This window comes from Mus musculus, chromosome 13, assembly GCF_000001635.26.
Source record: "Mus musculus strain C57BL/6J chromosome 13, GRCm38.p6 C57BL/6J".
In the NCBI taxonomy this organism is placed as follows: Eukaryota; Metazoa; Chordata; class Mammalia; order Rodentia; family Muridae; genus Mus; species Mus musculus.
In genome coordinates, this window is record NC_000079.6 from 111,867,572 (window position 1) to 111,889,982 (window position 22,411).

Consider the following 22,411-nt stretch of genomic DNA (forward strand, 5'->3'; position numbering starts at 1 on the left):
CATTAAACCCCAACCATACCTGGGATTTTGATATGCTACTGAAGGATCTGTTATATATATACACACACACACACACACACACACACACACACACACACATATATATATTCCAGTAGTTGTCTAGTATCATATAAGTATATATATATTCCAGTAGTTGTCTAGTATCATATAAGGCCCCGGAGACAGCACAGACTTCACCAGTTTGGTGGTATTAATTTAGATTTTTCATAAGACCAGAACGACTAAAAGATGAAAGCTAGGCTGGGTTGCGATGTAAAACTAGAAGGCAAACAGGAAATGAGTATTTTCTCGGCCAGCTGTTTCCGACTGAGGGTTCTCTGTGTAGCGCAGTCTCTGAAGCGTTCACTGTTCAGCTTTAAACAGATTGAAATGATCCACCAGGGAAGCGAGAACAAACCCCAGGGCTGTGTGCAGGCAGCATTCAGAGCTGGCCCTGAGCTGCTGTGGAAGGGCGAGCTGCGCCGGCCAACATGTCCGAGCTGAAGGCGAGCCTTTCAAAGCTATCTTTTTTAACAGGATGAATGTGAAGAGCTCCGGGGGAGGGGGAGGGGGAGAAGGCAACACAAACCCTCCACTTGAGCAGAGCTTCCGGTCCGTGTGGCTCTCTCTTTGCTGACAGTTATTCTTAGGCCTGCTTTAGCTTCAAAGGTTTCCTCTTTTCTATTTTTGGGAGCAGAATATGGATCTGGGTCTGCCTAACCCCTCTCCACTACTAGTCGGTGCCCCGAGAAGCGTAGCGCCGATGCTTTCTATAGCGATCACGTCTTTCTTTCAGCACCTCCAAATGATCTTTAATATTATGGACCCAGATTTGCCAGATTTACGGGCCGAAGTCAGTGAGTTTTCACATTGATTTGTAGTGTCTTGATTTACACATTCCTTTCTCCAGCAGGGGCATCTCAGAGATCAACTCCACCGTGGGGGTTGACATGTGTGCTGGGTGAATGAACCCTTGTTGATAAAATAGGTGGCCGCGGGATGGATGGGAAGTAAGCAAGCGTGGTTTGCGTTAGAAGGGCCATGAAACTGATGAGAGCCAGTCACGTTTGGCGAAGAAATAATGGGTACCTGTCTAATTGGAGATCAGCTTGTTGGATGTAACAGTGTAACACCAGCCACAAGGCATAGGGACCAGAATGCTGAAGAATGCAAAGGAACACCTTACCTTAAGCGTGGTGGTGGTGGTGGTGGTGGGGGGGGTGGTGGTGGTGGCGAAGGGCGGAAGGTTGATCTATTTCTCTTTCTGCCCCCACTCCGGTTCTTCCTGATCCACCACCACCTGGCTTTACCGATTAAATTAACAATAAGCTTGCACGTGTCAGTTTTAATCCACACGTCTCAACATTTTACAAAAGAAAATTTAAGGCTCCTATCTTGCCCGTAAAATATAGGGAGGGCTGCCTTCTCAAATGCAGAGCTGGGACTCTGGAAATGTCCTCAGCTTGGCCCAGCTGCCCCTGCCACATGGTCTTAATCAAGATCTGCCTGTCTGGCTTTAAAAGGGTGACAATCTTCTTCTCGAGCAGGATTACGGGGGGAATGTGTCAAGGGAGGCATCAAGGGTTCTCCCTGTCTTCCCAAGGTTACTCAGCAAGTTTGCCTGCCAAAGCATCTCATCTGACCATCATCACTCCCAAGAAGGGCAACCCCTTCCATTCTGTGAATGGTCTATATGCTATTGATCATATTTCATTATGCAAAGAACAAAAAGAAAATGAATGAGGATGTAATAGGAGTGTAACTTTGAGAAACACTTCTAGGCACTTTACAAGTGGATACTTGGTCAGGGAGGGGGGAGCCCTCAGATTAGGTCATGTGATACTATTGTAATATTAGGAGAGTGTCCTGAAGTGCATTTTACAAAATGCTTTTAAGTAGCAGACAACATCTTAGGTTTGATGTTGACCGTGAGATTAAAAACCATGTTAGAATTTAAGATGTTCCTGGCCTTAGTGTCTTCTCCAGAGCATTTTGGTCCTGCTGATTTCTTCAGAGTTATTTTAAATGTGTCCTATTCTGACTAACTCAGAAAGATGGTATTGTATTCTCTCACGAGAACAATAATTTACTCTTTCTTATTTCTCTCTCTCTCTCTCTTTAAAGTAGAGCAAAAACACTTTTCATAGAATATCTGGTTTTTCCTGTGCAGAAAAAGCCATCCCTCAGATTTCCTATGCAAACATTTGTCCTCTCAGGTTGGGAAAAGATTAAAACGGCACTTGGCGGGGCGGGGGAGCCTATAGTGTCTCTTTCCGAGATGTACTCCAACACTTGGCAGGGTGAGGTGTTCCTAGCAGGTGCTGGCTTTGCTATAAATGGACAATTTATAAACAGGGCTGACAACTGGGAAAACAGAGCCATGGAGAAGGCCGGCATTCCAGGGGCCAGCGGTGATTTCCTATCAGACGGTCCTCAGCATGGAATTATTGATAGCTGTGATGCCGAAAGGGAGCCAGTTGGCTAATGCCTGGAAGGGCTGAACCCCCGCTCACGGATGATCTGCTGCAAGATATCTTAACTAGGTCAGTGCAAATTAGCTTCTTCAGCTTCGTGGTTCCTTAATGAGCAGTTTAATCACGAAGTCTTTTCTTCCCTCCTCAGCCTTGCCTGAATTTAACTCTCTTCCCGCTCTGACACAGGAATGGAGCAAGTGGGAAAGTCTGTCTGAATAGATAAGGCGGCCCAGTGGGTGGGAGAGGAGGGGACTCAGCAAAGCTTCTAGCACACAAGGCCAACGCACAATCTGCTCACGGCAGAGTCAGGCATGTAACCCAGGGTAGTGGTTTTGAGCCTGTATCCAAGGGAAATGGCAGGCATACGGGGTGTTCTGTGCACTGAGGCCTGGGGCAGAAGCAGAGATGGATAGCCGAGGTTTCTAATTTCTCTTTTGCTGGTCGTCCAGAGCTACCAGCTACCAAGCCACTTTCAAGCACCCTCCCTCCCCCGCCCCCCAGCAAGACTGCTCTCAAAGTATTCTTCTGGGTGCATCCGTACAATGTCTGCTCTTCCTCTTATTAGTATTGCTGTTCCTCCCACTGTTCCTATTTGAGCCTGTTCCTCCCTGTGGCGGTGCTTCACAGGCCTGTACAGAGTGTTGGGTGGCTTGCTGTATACCCATCACAGCCTTGTATGGGTGTACAAGGAGCAGAGTGGCCATACCTGTTTGCTCTGTGTGAGTGGTTTTTCCAGGAGACATCCATTTGGCTGGGACTTGACTTTTCTCCCAACCACACCCTCTTGTTTTCTTCTTCAGACTGAAGCCCTGACTCCGCAAGGAACTCAGACTGCCTTAGGAGGAGAGAAAACTTCATGAGCCCGAGGCAGAGCTATGGAAACATATGCATACCCCAGCCCAGAGGTTGGACTAGATGGCCTGGCTGTCGGAACACAAGGCATGAGACTTTGAGGGAATCCGGAGTGGGACTGTGAGGGGCCACACAAGCAAAACACTTTCAAATCAGGAGGAGCTGATAGCAAATCACCACTGGCCCCTGGGATACTGGCGTTCCCCACTTTCAAACACTAAAGGAGACAAAGACATTTGCTCTTGGTTAGAAGGCCAGGAGTACAGATTCCCAGGGATCTGCCACGCCTCCGGAAATCTCAGGTTCGGAAACAGTGGTGAACACTGGAGAACTCTCACCAAGCGTCTACTATTTGCAAAGGACCCTACTAGGCAAGGAGAGAAAGGAAGGATATGGATGCCAAGCAGAAGTTTATGATGGGGATAGGGATACACCATAGATGAGGGCAATAGAGTATGGTGAAGCCACAGACAACAAGAGAATGTTCTAGATGTGCCCCAGAAAGTCAGGGCTGGCACTGGTTTGGAATGACTAGAGAGGAACACATGAGCAAAATAGGGCCTTACAGGGTGGACATTTTGAGTACAGTAATTGGAAATGTGTGAGAGAGATCGTTGCATGAAGGAGATTCTATGCTGGGAGCCATGGCGGGGGGTGGTCTTTGAGCTTTGCAGGTAACGGTAGAAGGAACGCACACATCTGATGGCTCGGAGGGGTGTGCAGTTCACCTAACTAGACGCTTCCTTTCAGGAAACGGGGACTAAGAAGGCAGTGGTCAGGAGCCTAAGACAGCAAGAAGAGCCATCACTGTGGGAGGTGTTCATAAAGTCTAACTTTTGTATGGCTGAGGCTGGTTGGCAGAGGTTCTTTGTTAGCGGTATGCTCTGTAGCACGCTAGTCGAGTCCTCTATCCTTCGCGTCCTCCTTCCTCGTTCGCAGTCCTGTTTGCCAACTGTCTGAACCAGGGCTGCACAAATTTCTGCGTGTGGACTTTCCCCACAAACAGAGCCAAAGTAAAACAAAAGAAGATACGTTTTTCCAAAGTTCACCGCTTGACTCTCACCCCCCCCCCGACCGCCCCCGCAGCTCATAACTAACTCAGACGGTCATTTCTGAGCCCTGGGACATCTGTTCAATTTAACAGTCTGCCGAAGCAGAGCCATAGATTGGGGTGGGTAGGGTGGCTGCTGACTAGGGAGCCATCATGCACCAAGAGCCCTGGGTGGAACTTCCTTTCCTGTCACAGAGTGCCATTCTCTCCCACCTCAGTGTATGGCCCGCGAACAAACAGTTCGGGCATGAACTGGGAGGTAGTTAAAAGCACAAGGCCTTGTCTATGTGTTTTGCAATATCGCACGCGAGTCGCATGCACTTGGAGTTTGCAAAGCACCCCTCTCAGTCCAGCTGTGTGGAAGTCTCACCTGTGGTGCTTTTAAAACATTCCCAGACAGACTGCTTTCCCCGGCAGAGAAAGTCACAGTCTCTACGGGTAGAGACAGGCAACTGTCGCTTATAAAGAAAACTTTCAAAATGATTCTAGGGGCAGCCTGAACTGAGAGCCTGGGTAGCCTCTGCGCTTCCAAGGTATTGACTTTCGCTCCCGCCGAAAGACAAGTGATGTCCACAGCTGTGGTAATGGGTGCTTATTCTGCATTCTGGCCAAGAAGTGCCTGGCAAAGAGCAGATGTTCAACTATTGTTGTAGGATTCTCCCCAAAGTGGCCAGATGACAGTTTGCTTAAAAGCTTCCTGGTTGAGTTCTTTGTGGCTTTGGAGGGAGCCTTCTTCCGAGAGGCATCTCTTGGTTTTTCGAGATAGGGTTTCTCTGTGTAGCCCTGGCTCTCCTGGAACTCACTCTGTAGACCAGGCTGCCTTCGATCTCAGAAATTTGCCTGCCTCTGTCTCCCAAGGGCTGGGGTTAAAGGCATGCGCCACCACTGCCCGGCCGAAGCATATCTTTTAAGATGGTTATCTTTGCTCCTAACCTTCTTCTTATTAAAGGAGGTAACACATGTCCCTAGGGTAGGGGGTAGGCTTGCTCCCTATCTATAGCAGAGGCATGCTAAAGAATTCAGAGTATTGATTTTGTACATAAATGCTCACTTTGTGGAGATACAAAAGAGTTGTCAAGCAGGTTTCCGTTAACCCTTAGTCTGGGGTGGATATAGATGCTAAGACTTGGTTTTGCATGGTTGTTTCAATACATTTTCTTTCCTTCTGTGGCTTGTCTGTTACTTGGTACCCAGGAGCTAAATCTTGAGGCCAACTATGAATTCCCTCAGTACCATGAGCTTTGCTACAGCATTAAGGCCCACAGAGCCAGCCTCCGAGCTGGTTCTGCTAAAGGGCTATTAGCACCTCACTTTCTTCTTGCTTTATACCTGGATGGCTATCTATGGATTTGTGGATGCAGAGGTGCCTAACTATGGTTGTATACACAGCCACTTTCTCCTGTTCCTTACGACTTTTTATTCTTTTAGAATTGAGTTTCAATCACAGCCTGCTTGTCTGGACCCATTAAGCCTTTCTAGAGACTTCTTGTGTAGGTTAGGGTCTTCAGGAACCTCCAGGAATTGCTGTGCTGAGGTTTGCCTGTTCCAGGTGCTGTGAGCAATGAATTCAGATCAACACTGAACTTGGTGTTATCTGAACCCTCTGCACCTTGAAGAGACAGCTGGCGACTCCATTGGAGGCCCCCATTTTACATGGTCCCCTTGGCATCTCACTCGCTTGAGTTTCTCTTCTCTGCCTTTGGTTTGTCATCAATGTCTCAGGGTAACTCACTGCTCCCCCTCCCAGCCAAAGTTCTGCAGCACCAGCCCTTGGTCATATGAACCACTGGGCCAAGGCCATCATAACCATCATTCTCTTTTATTTTTATTTTTAACTTTTTTTGAACATTTAAAAAAATTGGATATTTTATTTATTTACATTTCAAATGTTATCTCCTTTCCCGGTTTCCCCTCTGCAAACCCTCTATCCCCCTCCTCCTGCTTCTATGAGGTTGCTCCCCCATCCACCCACCCACTCTGCTCACTGCCCTAGCATTCCTCTACACTGGGACATCAAGCCTTCACAGGACCAAGGGCCTCCCCTCCCACTGAGGCAAGATAAGGGCCCCCTTCAGCTCCTTCAGTCCTTCCCCTAACTCCTCCATGTGCTCAGTCCAGTGGTTGGCTGTGAGCATCTGCATCTGTATTAGGACAATCATTCTTAAAAGCAATCATATATCATCATCATCATCAATTATTTTGTCAAGAAGCAAACAGACTTGGAGATGAACCAGAGTGTGGTGGTAGAAAGGTCTCACCTTTTCATTTTTGAATTAGGGTACCTTCCTTAACCCTTCACCATGCCTTGGCAGTGAGGCCATCACAAGGGAAAACTGAACAAGGTCCGCCCAAGTAGGATTTATGCTTGGCATGGTTGTTGTGAGCTTGTGCATACGTGCACACATGCACATACAGACAGACTGGGGTACTTGTGCAACAAGGACTTATTCTGCAAATAAACACTGTTGCTCTCATTCAGGGCACGTAACATCTTCCTAATTGTGCTCTCCCCCTTCCCCCCAGGTTTGTGACAGCTGCCCTCCGTGGCTCCCTCAGGGATAACAGAACAGTACTTTCTGGAAGCAGATTCATGAGGCAGATCAGAGGAGTTCAGCTGTTGCTGTCTGTAAAAGAATTTATAATTTGTACCTTGCTGCACCCAACTTGCTTTTGGGCATCCTCACTTGGGTGCTTGAAGTTGGTATGCCCTCTGTCCAGACAAGCATCTTCTTGGGCTATTAATTATGTAATTAAAGGTCTGAACCTTCTCATTTAAGATGATAATAAAATGTTTAAAGCTATGCTGCTTATAAACTTTTTTTTTTTTTTTTGTCTTCCCATTTACTGCCATTCATTGCCTTTTATCATGGGCTGGCTGGCTGACCAAGCCAAGTTAATTACTGCCCTATTGTTTTTGGAAGACAAGGTGACACCAAGACCATTGATGGGTCTATAAATCGAATCTGCTTTCCTCTTGCCCCCTTTCTCACTAGGCCTGTGGTTCTACTTTGGCCAAGTCTGAGGACATAGGCAGGAAGATGATGACTGTCAGTATAGCTGAGAAAATTGACACAGAAAATAGCAATCAGAAGGCAGAGACCCCTGGGTCAGAGGAAGGTGAGGTTTAGGGAGGTCACTACCATGGAAAAAGGGCAAAACTCCAACTGCGGACTTCCATCTTGTGTTCGTGGGAAGAGTGTTTACCACCTGACTGAGACCCACTGCAGACCTTCGAATTGGGTCAGTGTTACACGAATACCCTTGATGGAGGTTGGATGAAACCCAGAAGTGACAGTTTGCTTTGTGTATAGAAAAGGAACTGAAGGTCAGATGGCAACAGTAGGGCAGCATATGTCTTCTGTATATCAGTAGGACTAGTCCATTCTCTACAAGCAATAACATTTGACAAAACCTTTCTGTCTTCCACCCCAGCTGTCTTAAGCTTTATAAAACAACTTATCGTCTTCATGGAGGAGCTCGAAATGCATATCACCTAATGGCACTCAATAAATTATAGAGCAGATGATTGCTGTTCTAATAAAACTTTATTATCCCCAAAAGCTACATCAGATGCATTTGTTTTACTCTTTTAAATGTTTAAAAAACAGCGGGTTTTCCATTATAAAAATAAAATAATAAACACAGAAGGGTAACCATGCTGTTTCGAGGGAGCCCTGCTGTTAATGCTTGCCTGTGTTTTCTTAGAGAATGTCCTAGTTTTTTTATTAGACATTTTCTTTATTTACATTTTATTTATTTATTTATTTATTTATTATTAGTTTTTCGAAACAGGGTTTCTCTGTATTTCTCTGGCTGTCCTGGAACTCACTCTGTAGACCAGGCTGGCCTCAAACTCAGAAATCCACCTGCCTCTGCCTCCCAAGTGCTGGGATTAAAGGTGTGCTTTATTTACATTTCAAATGTTATCCCCTCTCCTGGTTTCCCCTCTGAAAACCCCTCATCTCCACCCCACCACCCCCTCTTGCTCACCAACCCACCCACTCCTGCTTCCTGGCCCTGGCATACTGGGGCATAGAACCTTCACAGAACCAAGGGCCTCTCCTCCCATTGATGACTGAGAATGTCCTATTTTTGTTGTTGATGTTGTTAATTTGGTTTAGCAGGGTAGGAATGGAATCTTAGCTATAACACATGCAGTTATTTTACAATTTCAACTTCATCAGCATTAGTTTGGCTTCAGAGACTTCTGCTACGCTTTGGAGTCCTGTCATTAATATTGGCCCCAGGATGAAGAATGATTAGGGTCAAACAGAATATATGTGGTGATAAATTTGCAGAGACGTACAAAGAAAGGTGAGATAACTCAGCCTCAGATGCCTTGTTGGATGGGTTTAGAACCTCATCTGAGGACTCTGATCCAAGTGTCCTTCTGTGGTGTTCAAGTCAACAGACTAACAACATAGTCCTCACAACAAAGAGAAACTAGAGAAAGGCCAGGGTAGCCTGGAATTCCTGCAAAGTATTTTGGTGTGAAATCAGATGAATCCTTGGAAAAGAGTAGGGATTACTCATCTTAGTAAATGTGAGGGGTTGCTCATTTGCAAGCCCCCCCCCTCCACTTGTATGTTGAGATCCCAGTCCCCAAGGTGATGGACAGTGCAGCCTTAGACCTTGAGAGCTGAGGCCTCTCAGGTGGTGTTCTCTGTTTCATACACGTAGCCTAAGAAGCTAAGACGCTCCTTGTCCCATGTGAGGACAGACTAAGAAGACATCACCTATGAACCAGGAAGTAGACTCTCATTTCAGATGCCATTTTCTTTTTTAAAAATCACCTGGCTCACAAACTTCTCAAACTTTCAGAATCACGAGAAATACATTTCTAGTTTGTGTTCCTTTGTGTTGGAAGCCGTAACACATGAAGACACTAAGTGACTTCAAATGACAGCAACGTGGATAAAAGTGAATGCTTGAGAGTTTTAGTCTTAGGAGCAAATACTGAGTTCACCAACTACTAGCTCTGCAGCCTGAGACAGCTTTTGTTAATTTTTTTTTTATTCTGCAAATATTTATTGAGTATTAACTCCATGCCAGGTATTTTGTGTGCTGGGAAAACAGCAGCAAACAATGCCAGTTCTGTTCTCCTGTGCACTTGACATGTGAAAAGGGTCAGATAAAAAGTAAATAAAACCTAGGAGGAGTTAGGTGGATGGGGAGCGAGCATGATTAAAAATAACATTTTATATGTGTATGAAACCCTTAAAGAATTAATAAAAATGTCAGATATGTATAAAAAGCAAATCTATGTTGTAGCAAAAAGAAATGAGAGTCTTGGGGAAGAAGCAAGATGAGAGAGTGGGGAGGCTCTCTCTCTGTCTCTCTCTTTCTGTCTTTCTCTTTCTCTGTGTGTGTGTCTGTCTGTCTCTCTCTGTCTCTCTCTCTCTCTGCCTTTCTCTTTCTCTCTCTGTCTTTCTCTTTCTCTGTATGTCTGTCTGTCTGTCTCTCTCTGTCTCTCTCTCTCTCTGCCTTTCTCTTTCTCTCTGTGTCTCCCTCTCTCTGCCTTTCTTTTTCTCTGTCTCTCCCTCTCTCTGTCTTTCTCTTTCTCTCTGTGTCTCCCTCTCTCTGTCTTTCTCTTTCTCTCTGTGTCTCTCTCTCTCTTTCTGTCTCTGCCTCCCTGTTTCTGTTTCTCTTTGTGTCTGTTTCTCTGTCTTCTATGTCTTTCTCTTTCTATGTCTCTCTCTTTTGATCTGTCTCCCTCTGTCTCTCTTTGTGTGTCTCTGTCTGTCTGTCTGTCTGTCTTTCTTGCCTGTCAGTCTCTGTCTTCAGTACCAGGGGTTGAATGCAGGGCCCTACAAGCATGCTGAGAAAGTGCTTTAACTTGGGCTGTACCCGTAGTCCTTTATTTTTAAATGTAGAATTACTGTTGTCATTATTGCAATGCTGGACATTGAACTTGGGCCTCGTGCATGTGAAGCCATTGCTTTACCAATGAGCTACATCCTCAGATCCTCTTTTCTGTCTTATATTCTGAGACAGAATCTCACTATGTTGCCAGGACTGGTCTTGAACTCACACAATAGCCCAGGAAGGCCTTGAACTAATGATCTTCCTGTCTCAGCCTCCAGAGTAGCTGGAATTACAGGCATATACAGGCCACTAGGCTGGCTCAGTCTTCTCTCTGAACAGGATAATGATAGCAATTCCCTCAAAAGGTAAATAGATTTACATGAGGAAATGGTACAACGTAAACAGCTGAAGCAAAATATTACCTTAATAGTATAGATAGTCTCTTGATTCTTCCATCTGATAGACAGAAGCAGGCCAATAAGAAAGTAGTTGATTATCCCCGAACTTTCATGCCGGTATGGTACCATTAGGTACACTGTGCTAGCTAGTTTTATGTCAACCTGACACAAGCTAGAGCTATCAGAGAAGAGGATCATTGATTTAGAAAATGCTTCCAATAAAATCTGGCTGTAGCAAGCCTATAGAACATTTTCATAATTAGTGATGTACCCATTGTGGTTGGAGCCATCCTTGGTTCTATAAAAAAGCAGCCTGAGCAAGCCATGAGGAGCAAGTAAGCAGCACCCTTCTACAGCTTCTGCATCAGCTCCTGTATCCTGGTTCCTGCCCTGCTTGAGTTCCTGTCTTGACTTCCATCAGTGGTGGACTATGATGTGGAAGTGTAAGATGAATAAACCCTTTGCTCTGCAAGTTTATTTCAGTCGTGGTGCTTCATCACAGCAATTACAACCCTAACTAGGGCACAAAAACCCCTTCCATGGGAGGTTGGTATTGTAGCATATGTGCAGTGTCCAGTACAAGGTGAGATTATTGATCGTTTTCTCTTCTGGTGGACTGCATAATACCTTCTTACTATGAAAGTTAGACATCAAGGAGGAAGTTTCCTACTCAGTTTAAGACTGATTTCTCAGTGTCCTGCAACTAAAATGTGTGATGTTTTCAACAATAGGCTCTTAACTATCTAATTGTGGTGGACAAGTAATAGCAATAGAATAGCAACAGCAGTAGCAGTAGCAGTAGCAGTAGCAGTAGCAGTAGCAGTAGCAGTAGCAGTAGCAGTAGCAATAGCAGTAGCAGTAGCAGTAGCAGTAGCAGTAGCAATAGCCAGTGTTGTTTTGGAGGCTTGTGGGGCATCCCTGACCAATAACTGATAGGAAGAAGTTGTCTCATGCCTGGAGCTGAGATTTTCATTTAACAATTCAGAAGACATGAATTATTAAATTAAAATGTCTTCTGCAGACATCTGTGTCTACTCATGCAAAGTATATCCACCTAAATGTCTTATAACAACAACAACAACAAGCTTACGCAGTAGTAGGCTTATCTAAGGTTTTCCCGTATATTTCTAGATTTATTCACCTCTCCCATCACCTCCTGTCCCCTATTCCTCTCCTCCTATCCCCCACTTAAATCTTCATTCCCCAGTATTGTCCCCTTTGTTCATGAATGCGTCCCCATGACCTTTCTGGTTTTCTGACCTCTGTTGATACTTCAAGTTAAATATACAAAGCTAAATATTCAAGACCAAGGACTAGATGAGAAAGAGAATGTGTAGTATGTATCTTTCTGGGCCTGAGTTGTCTCACTTGAAATATATTCCCTAGTTTTATCCATTTCCCTGCAAATTTCATTATTTCACTTTCTTTACAGCTAATCAATATTCTCTGTGTCTATGCACTACAGGTTTTCTCCTCCTTATGTCTGTTGGTGAGCATCTAAGTTGTTTCCACTTCCTAGCTATTGGATAGAATGACAATAGATGTGGATGTTTCCATAATAGAATATAAACTTCCTTGGGTATATGCCCCAGGGTGGTATAGCTGGGTCAAACCATAGTTCTGTTTTTAGCTTTTAGAGAGACTCTAGACCAGTGGTTCTCAACCTTTGTGTGTGTGTGTGTGGGGGGGGGGGGTGTCAAACAACTCTTTCACAATAACAAATATCCTGCCTTTTGGATACTTACATTGCAATTCATAGGAGTAGCAAAATTACAGTTATGAGCTAACTTTGTGTTTGGGAGTCACCACAAAGTGAATAATTGTACTAAAGGGTTGCAGCATTAAGAAGGTCAAGAATTGCTGCTTTAGACTGACATTCATAGTGGCTAAAAATGGACAAGGGTTCTACTTTCCCCACATTCTCATTAGCATTTGATATTGCTTGGTTTCTTGATGACAGCCATTCTGACTAGACTGAAGTGGGATTTCAGGGTAGTTTTAATTTGCATTGATAGCTAATGATGTCAAATACTCTGAACACATTATTAGCTTCTTTTGAGAACTTGTTCAAGGCCATAGGCCCCATTTTGACTTGTTGCTTGTTTTCTTGGCACTTACTTTCTCGAGTTCCTTGTATATTATGGATACTAACCCTCTGTTGGATATTGTAGGCTTCAATTCTTCAAATCCTACTTTTAATAAAGGTTCTTAAATACTTTAACCTCCCTTCTAGCCCACTACTAGGTAGAGGAAAAGAAAGAGTATTAGGATACAGGGGAAGTGGACCTGTTTAGAAATTATTCTTTGGAGCAAATCCAATCATTTTTGTCAGGAAACCAGCAGCTCAGTTCATAAAAACCAGCATCAGCAGCTTGATCCACTCGCAAACACTTCACGGTTACATCAGCAGCCCAGTTCAGTAGTGTTAGGACAGCAACCACCAATGGCGTGACCCAGCAGAAACAGCCAGGTCTCCACTGAGTCTGCATCAGTCAGCAGGAGCAACCAGGATCAGCAGGGACACCAGGAGAAGTTCTCTGCCATGCCCCTCAATGACGTGAAGATCAGCAAAGCTGAAGACGAGAGACCCAGAACTGTTGCAGAGCTAGCTGTGCAAGCCAGCCTCCGTCACTATCTGTTGAATCCGATTTATACTCCTTCCAAAGATCACAGGTCCTTCCACAGGACTTGCCTCAGCCAAACACCAGGTGAGTCTGTCTTAGCAAAACTCCAGGTGAGTCTGTATCAGCTGACCTCACTCTGCCCATTGACCCAAGTCTGCAAAAGTGGCAAGAAGCCTCCAGAACAAACCAGGAGGTTTTTTTTGTTGTGTTTCTTTCTATGAAGTCACCACAAGTGGAGCTCAGCAACATAATGTAAGGGGAACCAATAATGTGTGTTAGCGAAGAGTTCTTTATCACTCATCCTTTCACATGCTTGCTTTAGCAAAACACCTTTTCACCTGTGTCTGCTTTAGGAAAACACCATCTGACACAACTGACTTTCCAAAGGAACCAAAGTTTCTACTTCAGGATATATCTTTAGGGTGCCTTTTTAGTCAATTGACAGTTTCCTTTGTTAAGCAAGATCTTTTTAATGCCACAAGGGCTTAGTTGTCAATTATAAGCCTTATTTCTTGAAAAATTAGAGTCCTATCAGAAAATTCTTATTTATGCCTAGATCTTATTCCTTCCCCCTACCTCCAGCAGCCTCAGAGTTTCAGGTATTATGTCGAGGTCCTTGATCCATCTGGAGTTCGGGTTTGTGCAGGGTGAGAGATATGGATCTACACGTCTGTGTGTAGATTTATAGTTTTTCCACACAATTTGTTGATAATGCTATCCTTTCCACAATGTGTATTTTTGGCATCCTTGTCAAAATCAGGTGGCTGCAGTCTCATGGCCTTATATTTATCTGGCTTCTACTCTATTCCATTGGTCTATGTAATGGATTTTATACCAGTATCACGCTGTTTTTATTGCTACGGATTTAGTATAACTTGAAATCAGGTATGGTAATGGCTCCCACAGTATTATTTATGCTCATGATTGCTTTCTTTATAGAGGGTCTTTTGTTCTTACATACAAACTTTAAGATTTTAAACATTTCCATGAAGATTGCCTCTGGGATTTTTATTGAGATTTTATTGGATCTGTATTGCATTTGGTAAGATGGTCATTTTCATAGTATTAATCCTACCAGTTCATATGTCTAGGGAGGTCTTTCCACCCTCTAGTGTCTTCCTCAGTTTCCTTCTTCAGCATTTTTCAGTTTTCATATAGAGATCTTTTATGTCCTCAGTTAAGTTTATTCTAAGGCATTAATTTTTTTAAAAATATATATATATACTTGCTTTTATATCCTGTGTATGAATGTTTTGCCTGCATGTGTGCCTAGTGCCTCCACAGGAATGAAGAGGGAATTAGTCTCCTGGAACTGCTACATTACAGATGGTCATGAGGGTGTGGATGCTGGGAATTGAACCCAGGTCCTCTGATAGAGCAATACGTTCCCTAAACTGCTGAGCAATCCCTTCACCTAAGATATTGTGAATGATTGCTTCCTTGATTTTTTTTTATTTTTTTATTATTTTTTTTTTTTTGTCGTGTGACAGGTTCAATTTTAATAGGGAAATGGTAAGTTAGTCCACATTTCCAAACTGGTGTGTCTGTATAGCGCACAGCAGAGATGGGTAAGTCTTGCAAGGGGAAAAACAACCCTTTGCTTCAGCTTTGTAGATCCTAGACTTCTCTGGGAATGCCTTCCAAATTCTTGGCTGCACGTCCTTCAACAAAAGCCTTCGGGAAAATGCCAACTTTCCCTTTACACTCCCCTTCCAGCCATTCTTCATTCACATGTGACAGTACCAGGATTACATCTCCTTCCACAAATTCCAGGTCTTCTGGCTGGGCAGCCTCATAACTGAAGATTGCTACCACCTGGGTCCTCCTTAGGCTGAGGCTCCGTAGTCTGCTTACTGGCGTCTGAGTTTTCCCTTTGTATGGGTTCATCAATAAGACCTTGGTCACCCACCGTATGCTCACACCACAGAGTCAGGCAGTAGTTTTTCACTTGGCCCCAGGCATCCTTCATGCTTTCTTCTGACAGGAGCAGAAGCTCGGGGCTGTCCCGACGCTGGTAGCTCAGTTTAGTGTGTTCTGGCGAGAGCGCCAGCTTCTTAGACACCATGTTCCGAAGCTGGCTGAAGGGAAGGCCGAGCTGCGTCTCCATGACCACTGTGTATTTGTAATGCACCTTGAGCATGTAAGGCATAGGCACGCTGAGCTTCAGTTCCTTGGGCTCTTTTTGCTTGTGACCTGGTGACAACTGGAGTCTTCCTGGGGGACTAGAATTAGGAGGTGGTGGGATATCGGATTCTGGAGAGGTATCTTCCTGGGGCTGCGACTGAGGGTGAATCCGAAGCTCAACTGGCTCCAGGTAGTTGCAGGGGACAAGCCCCTTCTGTCCATTGAACATGACTGTGGCCCAGTTATCACTGCCCTTCTTCAAGACAAAGACGATGTTCCCAGGCATGACCTGTAGCTCTTCTGGCGTCTCAGGCACAAAGCCAAACAATACTCGGTGTGCCTCACCTTCCAGAGCCCTGAAGATTTCTGGGGTTTTGGGTCTGGGAGGAGGCTCTGCTGACTGCGGCTGTAGAGGGGCAAAGCCAGAAAAGTTGTCTTGGTGAACCACAGATGCTACAACCGTAGCCTTGCCCAGATAGTCCTTTTTGGCCAGCTGAACCACCTGCCTCTCATTTGGACGGAACAGCCGACCCACAGGGATCACCACGGGCTCGAACAGCTTCTGCTTCCAGATGCTCTCCATGGCCTTGTCGATCTTGGAATGCCTGGGCTCGGACTTCATGTTGGTCGCCAATGCCAACTGCTCTTCTGCTTTCTTCTATTCCTCTTTCTTGGCATGCATGAGAGCAATATTGTACAATACCTCACAGGCAAACAGCTTGAACTGCAGCCCCAGGATCTTGTAGTCTATCAGCTGGTTCCCACGAAGCTGCGTCAAGGCCTCTTTAAGGTCTTTGATAGCAAGGTCGTACATAACAAAGGCCAAGCATGGTGGTTGGAGAGATGGCTTAGTGGTTAAGAGTGGTATCTGCTCTCGCTGAAGACTGCGGTTTGATTCCAAGCACTCACATGGTGGCTCACATCCATCCATAGCCCCAGTCCGAGGGGATCTGGTACAAGCTCTGGACTCCATGGACCTCAGGCATGCACATGCTACACATTCATTCCTGCAGGTAAAACAGTCTCCATTCTGTAGTAGAGCATTCCTCTCTGGAAGTAGGCCACTGCAGAGTGCTTGTCTCTGTTGATGCTTTTGGTGAAGGCCTGCTCGGCTGCCTGCAAGTTTTCCAGGATGGTTTTCACGCAGCCTATGTTGAAGCAAATCCTCGAGTGGGGGTCCTGCACCTCGCTGAAGGCCTCCAGGGCCCCCTTCCAGTCCTTCTTGTCGGCTGCGAGCACCCCTTCATTCCAGAGTCTGATGGCCTCAGCCAGGGACATGGTTAGGTGCTTACCAGAAGGCAGGATGGTAGTTCAAGGTGTCTCGCCTCAGAGCTGCCGGGTAGGCGCTCCAGGCTTCAAGGTCCCAGCCTAGCACGCAGAATGGGGTCTAGCCTCCCTTTGGGCGACTTCATAGCGTCAGGAAGTTTCCCCATTGTTCAGGAACTGACGCATAAGCTAGCATGAGAGAGAAAAGGAAGGAGAGAAGAGGGCTGGAGGAGGCTGGCTGGGAAAGAGGAAGTCTTGATTTTTTTTAATGGTATGGTTGTCATTGATATATAGGAAGGCTACAGATTATTGAATGTTAATTTTGAATCCTGTCACTTTTCTGAGCATGTTTGTCAGTTTTAGGTGAAGTCTGCAGAGTCTCACGTGTAAGTCATCTGCAGACAGATATACCTTGATTTATTTCCTGGGTGTTCCTTTTCCTGTTTAGTTTCTTCTCTTGTTTTATTGATTTAACTGAGATTTCCAGTAACAAATTGTATAAAAGCAAAAATATAGACACTTTTTTTTGTTCTTCATAGAAGAAATGCTATGAGGCTTTCCCCCTTTTAATAAAATGGTGTCTATAGGTGTGTCATATATAGCTTTTATTATGGTGACACGTGTTCCTTCTATTCTAAGTTCTTTCCAAAATTTTAACATGAAGGGATGTTGGATTTTGTCAAAAGTTTTCCTGCATCTATTAAGATAACCATGGGATTTTTGTCCTTGAGATCATTTATGTAACTTGTAACATTTATAAATTTGCATATGTGGTACCATCCCCTCATCTCTGGTGGTGAATGACCATACTGATGTGTTTTGTAAATTTGGTTGGCAAGCACATTACATCTGTGTTCATCAGGAAGACTTGTCTGTCATTTTCTTTTTTTGTTGCATCTTTGTCTGGTTTTGGTACCAGGGTAATACCAGCTTCCTAAGGAGAGTTTGGCAGTGGCTCCTACCTTTAGAATTTTACAGAACAGTTTGAGAAGCATTATATTAGTTTTCTTTGAAGAATGGCATGGTGTAAACTCCCATTTTAGGTAATAAGCTTTTGATGTGGGAGAGAAGTGGACTGGGTGAAGATAAAAATTCAGTATTAGATCTGATTGGTAAAAGAAAGAGAAAACCACTGAAGTTGGGGTAGGGAAAGTTTGGGATACAGATATTTAATTTTTAAATATATGGATGTTACAGCTGAGAAGTCAAAAGAGGAGGGGATAAAGATAGGAAAAGAAAAGCTGTGGGGCTGGGAGGAGGAGGGTGTGAGATGTGGCTGGCGAGGGTAGTGAAAAATCAATACCCTGTGATGAGCATGAGCAACGGTCCCCAAGCCCAGCTGAGCAGTCACAGACAACCCAATCTGCCATGAGACAGATGCAAAAATAGGAATCAAATAATTGCAAAGAAGTCATAAAAGGAGTATGTCTGGACTGAATTGCTGGCCTAGCTACACTAAGATGAAAGGCAAAGACCTCAGATCTCTCTGGGTCTAGCAGTTTCCATGTTGTACCTTGTGGTGGAGGGGATGTGGGAGCGGTTGGTCTCCAAAGCCTCAGTTGTTCATGTAGTTCTGTTTTGGGGGGGGGGGGTGAAGAAAGGTTGTAAGTCCTTTTCTGCTGATTTCTTCAGATCCCTGCAGTCCATAGGGATTTGTTCTGGTCCTGCAGGTCCTGTGCATGTGAGGAACCACATTTCCCTTGCTCTGAGCCAAATTCTCTCCCCTCCCCCCCCCCCGTCCCACCCCCACTTCCCATTTGTACTTCCATGCTTGCCCAAACTGCCAACCCATTTGACCTTAGGTAGAGATCACAATGCGCTTAAGAACAACTAGGCCATGTTGGAAGGATGAGAATTCAGGGTCTGTCTTCTTACGCAATGCAATGTTCCATTGCGCTCTTTAAACCAAGATTCTATCTAACAGGGGAAAGTCAGTAAGACACTTCTGTTCCGATTCATAAGGATGTTTCTGTGGATACAGGGCACTCCCTGGCTTGGAGGGGTAATATTAAAACTCATTAAACTTTGAGTAGACAGAATGCACAATGGTGCTATTATGGAGAAGCTCAAGAGACAGCTTGAATGCTCCACCCGCCTGGCATTGCCGAAGTCAATGCAACTTAAAAACCAAAGTCCCCACATTTCCATGGTCCTGCTAGGTTCTGAAACCTTTGTGTTTCCCATGCGATGTCTGAGAAACGACTTGTCTTCTCTGTAAACAGAATCAAGTGCTTAAGTCTATTTTCAAATGTCCATGTACCAGGAAATGTGTGTGTGTGTGTGTGTGTGTGTGTGTGTGCATATGTGTGCATGCATGTGTGTCTGTGTGTGTGCACGTGTGTGTGCATGTATGTGTACATATATGTGTGTGTGTGTGTGTGTGCATATGTGTGCATGCATGTGTGTCTGTGTGTGTGTGCACGTGTGTGTGCATGTATGTGTACATATATGTGTGTGTAGTGATTAAAAAATTGGTATAAAAAGCAAGCATGTGGAGAATTTCTTCATAACTTGGAACACATTTACTTCTTATGATGCCTGTTCTATACCCTTCTTGTCAGAATTTCCTCTGGAACACAATCTAAGCTTCACTGACCTGGCACTGATGTCTGTGAGTGTTTCACACGCCCCTTGGCATTTTGATAGATGTGGCTCAGTTTGTTTTGTAGATGGTTTCATTTAAAATGAGAACTGCAAAAAGTGATATTTTGACTTCCTCTTTTCCAATTTGTATCCCCTTGATCTCCTTTTGTTGTCGAATTGCTCTGGCTAATACTTCAAGTACTATGTTGAAAAGGTAGGGAGAAAGTGGTGGGATTGCACCATTGTTGGTGGGATTGCAGGCTTGTACAACCACTCTGGAAATCAGTCTGGCGGTTCCTCAGAAAACTGGATATAGTACTACCGGAGGATCCAGCAATACCTTTCCTGGGCATATATCCAGAAGATGCCCCAACTGGTAAGAAGGACACATGCTCCACTATGTTCATAGCAGCCTTATTTATAATAGCCAGAAGCTGGAAAGAACCCAGATGCCCCTCAGCAGAGGAATGGATACAGAAAATGTGGTACATCTACACAATGGAGTACTACTCAGCTATTAAAAAGAATGAATTGATGAAATTCCTAGGCAAATGGATGGACCTGGAGGGCATCATCCTGAGTGAGGTAACACATTCACAAAGGAACTCACACAATATGTACTCACTGATAAGTGGATATTAGCCTCAAACCTAGGATTCCCAAGATATAAGATACAATTTGCTAAACACATGAAACTCAAGAAGAATGAAGACTGAAGTGTGGACACTATGCCCCTCCTTAGAATTGGGAACAAAACACCCATGGAAGGAGTTACAGAGACAAAGTTTGGAGCTGAGATGAAAGGATGGACCATGTAGAGACTGCCATATCCAGGGATCAACCCCATAATCAGCATCCAAGCGCTGACACCATTGCATACACTAGCAAGATTTTATCGAAAGGACCCAGATGTAGCTGTCTCTTGTGAGACTATGCCGGGGCCTAGCAAACACAGAAGTGGATGCTCACAGTCAGCTAATGGATGGATCACAGGGCTCCCAATGGAGGAGCTAGAGAAAGAACCCAAGGAGCTAAAGGGATCTGCAACCCTATAGGTGGAACAACATTATGAACTAACCAGTACCCCGGAGCTCTTGACTTTAGCTGCATATGTATCAAAAGATGGCCTAGTCGGCCATCACTGGAAAGAGAGGCCCATTGGACACGCAAACTTTATATGCCCCAGTACAGGGGAACGCCAGGGCCAAAAAGGGGGAGTGGGTGGGTAGGGGAGTGGGGGTGGGTGGGTATGGGGGACTTTTGATATAGCATTGGAAATGTAAATGAGCTAAATACCTAATAAAAAATGGAAAAAAAAAAGAAAAAAAACAATGAATTTATGAAATTCTTCGGCAAATGGATGAATCTGGAGGATAACGTCCTGAAAAAAAAAATAAATAAATAAAATGAGAACTGGTTCTCCACAAGGTTTGTCAGGCAGGCAAGACTTCTACATATCCCAAGGCCTCTTGATGATATGAAGGGATGTCAGCTTCTAGTATGTTTCTGAGACCCAAGGTATACCTGGATGTGTTCACTTAAAACGAAGCGAACGTTGCTGTAAAGAGATTGGTATATGTATCAGAAAATGGCCTAGTCGGCCATCATTGGAAAGAGAGGCCCATTGGTCTTGCAAACTTTATATGCCTCAGTACAGGGGAACGTCAGGGCCAAGAAGTGGGAGTGGGTGGGTAGGGGAGTGGGTGGGGAAGGGTATGGGGGACTTTTGGGATAGCATTGGAAATGTAAATGAAGAAAATACCTAATAAATAAAAAAAGAGGAAAAAAAAGAGATTGGTATTGGCAGAAGAGTGTGACTATGTGACACTTCCCATTTCACAGGTATGTATTAAGCTGTGTGGTATTCTTTCTTCTATCCCTGGCCTGTGTATGTTTGTGGGACTCAAGGTGGCTGAAGCCAGTGGTCCACATTGTCTTCAGGTTCATCCATGACTGTCATCCAGTTGCCTTTTGACTATTGTAGGCCTCTCATTTCCTCATCATCTTTTCCTGGTTCTTTCATCCTGAGCTTCATGGAATACTGCAGGGTCTTAAGATGCTGGTTTGGTTTCATTTTTGTAGCTGTGATGAAATCCTCTGACAAAAAGCAACTTAGGGAAGAAAGGGTTTATTCCGCTTATAATTCCAGGTTATAGCCACTATTGAGGGGAAGTCAAGGCAGCAACTCCAGCAGCCAGTCACGTCATGTCCACAGTAAAAACAGACACACGAATGCATCCAGGCTTACTTGCTTGCTGGCTCTCAGCTAGCTTTCTTTCTGTCTTTTATTGTTCAGGACCTTCTGCCTAGGGAATGGCGTCACTCATAATGGACTTGTCTTTCTAAGTCAATTAGTAATCAAGACCACCCCCACAGACAAATCTGATCTAGATAGTTCCTCATTGAGACTCTTTCTAGATGATTCTAGGCTGTGTCAAGTTGACAATTACCCAGCGCATAAACCCAAGAGTGGTTTGGATGTAAAGGTCTTTCTGTTGATATCTGTAGAAATTTTTACCAGAAGAGACCTGTGTTTGGCTCACCTTTTTCACATTTTAACAAAAACTTAGATAATCTAAGAGAAAACCAAAATAAATGTGTTTTAGGGCATAAAAGCATCCAGGATGTCACTCTACAGTGTGTCACATATCACATACATTGTTAGGAAGAAAGAAAGAGAGAAAGGAGGAAAAGCAGCTCTTGTGAATTCAGAGAATCCCTTTCTGTTGAAATGTACTTATAGGGAACTATGTACTAATTTTTGGTTATACAAATAATATGTCTGCATTTTTGTTGTATAAGTTACACATAACATATAAGGTTGTAGCCTCTTTCTCATCTTTTGACCTGGATCTCTATTCTTGGTTCTTCCCTGAAGAAAATCACTCTAAGTATCATGGTATAATTCCCTCTATACTTTTTCTCTGCCTGCCTAGACGTGTGTGTGTGTGTGTGTGTGTGTGTGTGTAACTATATGTTATTTGGTATTGCTTTTTATGTACAAGACACAGATACACATACACACATGCACACACACACACACACATACACACACACACACACACACACACACACTGTACCCTACTGTGTGTCTTGTGCTATTATTAAGTGTTATGTTTTGGAAATCATTTTCTGTCATATATTCCTATAACTCCTTTGTAATATATTGTAGTTTCATAGATGCTGTAGTCATTTTTCTATTGTATTTTCTTCCATGTGTATAAAGAGTCAAGA

General features: G+C 44.3%; 1 long non-coding RNA gene and 1 pseudogene across 1 annotated transcript; one reads left to right on the forward strand and one right to left on the reverse strand.

Annotated features, from left to right (window-relative positions):
* The first annotated feature begins 364 nt into the window (after positions 1–364).
* Gm15326 (predicted gene 15326) lies at positions 365–4,366 on the forward strand. Its single transcript, NR_130345.1, has 3 exons — positions 365–506; positions 2,356–2,543; positions 3,275–4,366. It is a non-coding gene; the product is annotated as a predicted gene 15326 (long non-coding RNA).
* Ncf2-rs (neutrophil cytosolic factor 2 related sequence) lies at positions 14,681–16,848 on the reverse strand (annotated as a pseudogene).